The 7,500-nt window shown below is 43.8% G+C and overlaps 1 protein-coding gene across 1 annotated transcript in view; it reads right to left on the bottom strand.

Moving 5' to 3' along the window:
• The window catches only part of LOC143132201 (tumor protein p53-inducible protein 11-like), a 43,815-nt gene extending 40,628 nt beyond the window's left edge, over window positions 1–3,187 (bottom strand). Inside the window, exon 1 of the mRNA XM_076291574.1 lies at window positions 3,115–3,187. The gene's annotated coding sequence lies outside the window, so the exon portion shown is untranslated. The remainder of the gene's footprint in view (window positions 1–3,114) is intronic.
• Window positions 3,188–7,500: the final 4,313 nt, after the last annotated feature.

Below are 7,500 nucleotides of genomic sequence, written 5' to 3'. Positions count from 1 at the left end.
CACTTCTCCTCATCTCATCTCTCTCCTTCTCCATCTCTTCTGCTCTCATCTCTCTCCTTCTCCATCTCTTCTCTTCTGCTCTCAGCTCCTCTCTCTCTTGGCTTCTTGTCTCTCTCTTTCTCAGACAAACACACACACTTGCTTACAGCCAACACCCGCAGCTTGGGGACCAGGTGGCCATCTGTGGCCAATCACAAATCAGACAGCTCCAGGCCATCACCAGTTAGAGCTGCTTACAGCCAATCACAACGCAAACACCTCAAGGCCCCCGCCTCTAACAGTTGCCTCGCAGCCAATCACAAAGCAAGCTAAGCTCACACCTCCTGTGCACTAATGGCAACAATCCAGGCTGCATTGAAACTCATCTAATATAAGAACAGGTGTGTGTGTGTGTGTGTGTGTGTGTGTGTGTGTGTGTGTGTGTGTGTGTGTGTGTGTGTGGTGAGGAATATCTAAACAGGTACCTCATCCTCATCTTGCTGGACGTGAAATCTCTTTCCATTTCCTCACTCAGATTTGTTAGAGTAATCACTTGTGCTAGATAATTATATAAAAATGACATGCTACTAATCTGTAGACTAAATCAGTGCAGCCTTGTGTAAACTAAGGGAAAGCCCTTGGAGAGGAGTCACCTCACACCCACAGGTTTACAGAGATTTCCCAGCACTAAGGCCCATTAATGAAGCCAGGGAGGAAGCCAATTCAGCTGACGGCCCATTTCTCTGCATGTGTGTGTGTGTGTGTGTGTGTGTGTGTAATGACCAGGAAACTAGGGAAATGGAACCATGTTGGTGAGGTGGAACTAACGTTAATGACATAAACACTGTCATGACAGTGTAGACACACACACACGCACACACACACACATAGATACACACACGCACACACACACATAGATACACACACGCGCACACACACACACACACACATACACACACGCATGCGCATAGATACACACACACACACGCACGCACACACACACACACACACACATGCGTATAGATACACACAAGCGCACACGCACGCACACACACACACACACACACACACACACATAGATACACATACAGGCACACACACACACACTCTCCCACAGACGACATTCCTATGGGACCCGGACAACGGCTGACTGCATCTGAAATCTCAATATCAACAAATGTTTGGTCTCCTAGTAACCAAGTGACCTGTTCCCACGTTAGCCTCCAGGGAAGACGTGTGTGAGACTATCAATACTGCAGTCTCTCTCTCTCTCTCTCTCTCTCTCTCACTCTCTCTCTCTCTCTCTCTCTCTCTCTCACTCTCTCTCTCTCTCTCTCTCACTCTCACTCTCTCTAGCAGGTGGTTTATAGTTGTTTTAATAAAAGGATGTATTTCTGGGTCTAAGGGAAGGTTGGCACTATTGTGTATGCATCCGATGTCTCAGTGGGAGATGACATCATGGTTTGATGACTGATTCAATAAACAGATTTATTCAATAACCGGTGCTTTATCAACAGGACTGTTTCTATACAGTATGTCAAGGCACAAAGAACAATCAAAACAACACCCCACCCTTCCTCCTCTCCATCTTATGGTCAATCTGTCCAAGCCTCTCTCTCTCTCTCCCCATCTCCCTCTCCTTTTCCTCCATATGTGGAGCAGCCTCTCTCTCTCTCTCTCTCTCTCCTTTTGTGGAGCAGCCTCCTTCTCTCTCTCTCTCTCTTTTTTCCCTCCGTATGTGGAGCAGCCTCTCCCTCTCTCTTCCCCCCCCCCCCCCCCCGCCCTCTCTCTCTTTCTCTGTCTCTCACTCTCTCTCTCAGCTTCAGCATCTCATGAGAGAGGTGAGAGCCCATAGCAGCCTACAGCCACCTCTGGACCTCACCTGGCCTGATGTGGATGGTGTGTGTGTGTGTGTGTGTGTGTGCCTACTGTGAACAGGGAGGGGAGTGCAAAGCACAGAAGATGAGATGAGATAAGACCAAGTGAAATTTGAGTAGATGTATGAGTGACAGACCACAAAATGTCACATCTGAGTCACTAAAGGATGTGTGTGTGTATGTGCGTGCAAGTGTGTGTGAATGAAAGAGTGTGAGAGAAATGTCCAATAATAACAGGCTTATTTCTGGCCAGTGTAAAGCCAAACAGTAGGAACCAGTAGGAAATAGCTACGTTGTATAGTGATCCAGGGTGTGTGTATGTGTGTGTGTAGCCGCAGACCTCTATCACAACCTCTGATCTGCGCTAGAGAGTCACCACTTTCTGGATGCCGGACAGCACTCCCCGCGATCATACCGCGCTCACGGGGCATCTCGACTCCCACTGTCGCCTGAAAGGCTCCAGAGTGTAGCTTCACACGCAGTCGTTCTGCACAAGTCTCATTAATCATGTTTATGAAAGAATTCAACACCACCTACCGAGCTTAGTGGTCACTGTTCACTTATCTGTATAGACCGATTCATTGCTGAAACTAGCCAGGGTGGGTTACTGTCCATCCACATTCATCTCATACTTTTCAGATTTACAGACATGGTCAACAGTAATGTGTGGCGTGGGTAACTAACGGGAAGGATGGATCTCTGTGCATAACTGCGAAGAATAGCCTACACAAACACATGCTACTTCTGTCAACTTTTTCCGTTTTCCGTGCACATCGGGAAATACCAGCACTGTAGGCGAGACGCTCTCCCGTAAATACAGAAAACAGAGACGAGGCTGAACACAAACAGCGCGCAATGTTTAAATGAAAATTCCACCCAATTAAAGGAGACGCGACATTGTTACTGTAATGTTACTCTAACGGAGCCAGACGCAGAACTTGAGTCTGCTTAATGCTTATGGTATCGACTTGTGCTCCAATGTTCTTTCCAAATTATCACCATCCGAAAAAGTGCAGTTTAGCAAATGTCATTTGATTTGATTATAAGTCCGAACATACTGACAATACGACCACAAACAAAACACTTTCCCGACACTTCAGTTCTCTTGGACACAAAAAGAATCAACCCTGTATGAAATGCGCTATATAAATAAATACATTTGCCTTGCCTCTTTATAAACGGTTAAAACATTCGTCCTCCTTTGTTTGAGTGCAAAGACAAATTGAAAGTAATGACTGCTTGATAACATGCTTCTTACCTCAGAGCAGTCCTCTTCACAGCAATCCGTGGTTCGCGATAGCACTCTTTCTCATCGCGCTGTAGAGTTTGTCATCAAGAAGCCAACGCGAGCACGCGCGCGCACTCACACTCACACACACACACACACATTTACCGTAAAAACTCAAGTATCCAAGAATAGCGCAGCAAACGTCATACAGATGTAAAGTACCCTTTAAAATGGCTCTACTCTTTTCTAGTAACCTTTCAATTAATTATTCATTAGACATTATTTACTGAAATTAATTATTTGATTATTAATGAAATGATTTGATTAAAACCATTTTGACACTGTAACAATGTTTCAATCAATCTGCAAGACAAGTAGGCCTATATGTCAATTAAAGTTTAAGAAAAATCTCAGAGCACGGACCGCACTGCTGCCTCTGTTACTCCTGGATAGTGGACACCTGAGTCAACACACCTATAGAGGAACACAGGTGTGTACAGGGTCTCTGTTACTGCTAGATAGTGGACACCTGAGTCAACACACCTATAGAGGAACACAGGTGTGTACAGGGCCTTCAGGTAGGTCTGAGTCAACACACCTATAGAGGAACACAGGTGTGTACAGGGCCTTCACGTAGGTCTGAGTCAACACACCTATAGAGGAACAGAGGTGTGTACAGGGCCTTCACGTAGGTCTGAGTCAACACACCTATAGAGGAACACAGGTGTGTACAGGGCCTTCACGTAGGTCTGAGTCAACACACCTATAGAGGAACACAGGTGTGTACAGGGCCTCCGCATAGGTAGGCCTAACACTTGCTGTCAGTGGCAGAGCTAGCTGTCAACCAGAGAAGCTTTATCCAAGCTCAGATTTTTGGAGTGGGTGCAATTAGTGTTTTTTATGTAAATGTTATTTTATTATTGGAAATTCAAGAGTGGGTGTCAGTCTAGAGTTCCCATAGTGTTAGGAATCTCCAAGGAGACAGAGAGCTAAACAGGGGTATCAGCCCTCTGTTTAAGACCTTAGTAATGATATAAAAAATAATCTTAATTTAATAATAAAATCAGACCTTTGTTGGCCTAATGATGTAATAATAATCTTTAAGTAATAGTAAAATCAGACTGCAGTGATACAGTTTTTGCCTATTGCTTCACACATTTTTGGAAGAATTTGGCTCAAATCAAATATTTAGCAACAAAACAAAAGTAAAAAGAAAAAGATACTGGAGAAATAGCTATTTATTTATTTATTTATTTATTGTATGTGTGTGTGTGTGTGGCAGGGGTGGGGGGAAGGGATTATGGATCCTGCAACCTGTTCAGATCTGGCCACAAGCTCGCAGGCGATGTCCTCCTGGGCTAAGAAATGATCATATTGTTTCAGTTATCCAAAAGGCTCGAAGGATGCTCTTTATAACTAATAAAAGTGAGGTGAGGTGCCCCCACCACCCCTAAGCTATGGTTACACAGTGCTTAAGGTATGCTACAAGAAGTTTAAGTATTGAGGCTTTGGTCTAAGCATTCTTTTTTAGTGCAAGCAATGGTTAAAAGTTTAATCTCTCACAGGCCAAATCAAATTAAATAAACATTTGTGAGAGAGAGAAAAAGAAGAGACCATCCTCCTAGACCCACAGCCATTATGGGGACAGAATAGAGCCAAGGCCAATCCTCCTAGACCCACAGCCATTATGGGGACAGAATAGAGCCAAGGCCAATCCTCCTAGACCCACAGCCATTATGAGGACAGAATAGAGCCAAGGCCAATCCTCCTAGACCCACAGCCATTATGAGGACAGAATAGAGCCAAGGCCAATCCTCCTAGACCCACAGCCATTATGGGGACAGAATAGAGCCAAGGCCAATCCTCCTAGACCCACAGCCATTATGGGGACAGAATAGAGCCAAGGCTACAGCAACCGCACTAAACCGATCTCCGTTTCCGCTTCGCCTTTTTCTCCACTAAAACCGCTTTTTGTTCTCTGATCTTCTGTCTCTCTCCTCCTCAACATGCAAAACCGCTCTCACACAGCCAAGACCAAAGAATAATAATGAATAATTAGGAGATAAAGCACTCAAGATTATACACACACACACAGCGCGAAAGTATAAAAATGAATAATTCAGTGATAAAGCGGTTGAGATTGCGCAGCGAGCAAAGGAAGTAGGAAAACAGGAATAATTAGAAGATAAAGGAGGTGAGATTAGACATGACGTGCGGTGGGCATTTAAAACCCCGCGAGTCAAGAGGGGCTATTGCAGGGGCAATGTGGGGACTCATAGAGCTCTAACATGCCTTATTAGGCTTCTGTGAGCTCATTACAGTAATACACCAGCAACACATGGCACACTCTCAAGACTTTCACCACCCAGCTGCACCTAAACATCACTACAGCGCAATATCACCCACCCAGCTGCACCTAAACATCACTACAGCGCAATATCACCCACCCAGCTGCACCTAAGCATCACTACAGCGCAATATCACCCAGCTGCACCTAAACATCACTACAGCGCAATATCACCCACCCAGCTGCAGCTAAACATCACTACAGCGCAATATCACCCACCCAGCTGCACCTAAGCATCACTACAGCGCAATATCACCCAGCTGCACCTAAACATCACTACAGCGCAATATCATCCACCCAGCTGCAGCTAAACATCACTACAGCGCAATATCACCCACCCAGCTGCACCTAAACATCACTACAGCACAATATCACCCAGCTGCACCTAAACATCACTACAGCACAATATCACCTATAGCCGCACCTAAACATGTGTATGTGTGTGTGTGTGCCTGTGTGGGTGTGTATGTGCGTGTGTGTGTGTGTGTGTGTGTGTGTCTGTGTGTGAATGTTTGTATTAGGTGTGGGCGATATATATCGTCTGCGATAATATCGTGATTGTTGTTTTAACGATGTGCAAATTGACATTATCGAGTATTTAAATTACTGAAAAAACACTCGAAATCACGCACTGAAGACTCATACATTCCCAGGAGGTAGGCTATGCGGGAGAAGTGCAGCAGAGCAAGTGTCAGGTGATCACTAGTGGGTCACAACGTTGTCCCACGCAGCCTAATGTTTATTTTGTGCAGCAAGAGTAGCCTACTTGGGATTTTATGCGGCTACTTCTGTTCAAGTAGCATTGTTGAGACAGTCACGTTTTTTCCTACACGGTATTATGTGTAGAAAAAACATTAGCCTTTGAGTATTTTAATAGTCAGTTGTAAACAAATAACTATTCTCATGTAACTCTTTTGTAAATGGACTGAAGTTCGCTCTAAATATCTACGTTTACCGATTATGCTAACCGTTAGCATCTCTATGGGATTTCTCATTTACATTAGCCATAAGCTAACGCATTAGTTTCTATTCTGTAACTTGGAATGCTAGCCTACGTGATTGCTCTAAAACAAAACATAGAAGGAAATAACTGAGATGTAGGCTACTCTGTTGGTCTGCTCTTAGTTTTACATTGAATCCTATGTAAAGGTTTGAAAGGAACTTCAGCTTCAGACTTTCTCTTGGGAAACTGTTAGGCCTTTTCATCTTCTCTAATGTAGCTGGCTAGACCATGTCATTGACACCCACACAAGTCGGGGTAGAATTGGAAATGTGTCATAGAGTGACAATGCATTGGTTGATTTGGTTAAAAAGTTACAGGTTAGGTTATTGGTTATTATTGTAATGATGCTATTCATAAATAATGAGCTGTAAAGTAACTCAGACTTTAACAAAAACAATTTTTTAAAGGATATCGACTAATTATCGTTATCGTCAAAATCACAAAAAATATCGAGATATTATTTTTTGTCCATATCGCCCACCCCTAGTTTGTATATGTGTGTGTGTGTGTGTGTGTGTGTGTGTGTGTGTGTGTGTGTGTGTGTGACAAACACAGTGAGAGAAAGTGTAATTGAACATTATGTCCAATATTCCAATATGTGGTTTAATGTTCTGCATTTCTCATTAGTGGGTCATTAGTGGGTTAGAGCAGCTGATGGATCTTTAGGTGAAGTCATGCTGTCTCTCCCTTGATGCGCACCATTGTAAATAAACTCTGTTCCTGATTTTTCATACTATTGGTCTGACTGGGTCTCTATTAAATCTATGGTTTTAAAATTACCATCAACAGGCACACACCCACACCCACACCCACACATACAGTCATGGTACCACATCAACACATCTCTGTGAGACACATCTGCCAAGTGTGTATGTGTGTGTAGCTTCATGACAAACAATTTCATGTAATAATGACACAAACTCAAGGAAACAGAGTGAAAGAGACAGAAGACAAGAGAAAGAGAAAGAGCCAAGATGGAAAAGAGAGCTAGACAAAGGAAGACTAACGTAGAAGGAGAGAAAAGAGAGAGAGAGAGCAGGTAGTGGGCAGACAGAGGGAGAGAAAA

This window comes from Alosa pseudoharengus, unplaced genomic scaffold (genome assembly GCF_046254945.1).
Source record: "Alosa pseudoharengus isolate Yale_2024_CS ecotype anadromous, Long Island Sound unplaced genomic scaffold, YU_APseudo_1.1 YU_APseudo_1.1_scf_19, whole genome shotgun sequence".
Lineage (NCBI taxonomy): Eukaryota > Metazoa > Chordata > Actinopteri > Clupeiformes > Clupeidae > Alosa > Alosa pseudoharengus.
Note: the sequence above shows the minus strand (reverse complement) of the source record. Positions and strands in the feature narration are given on the sequence as shown.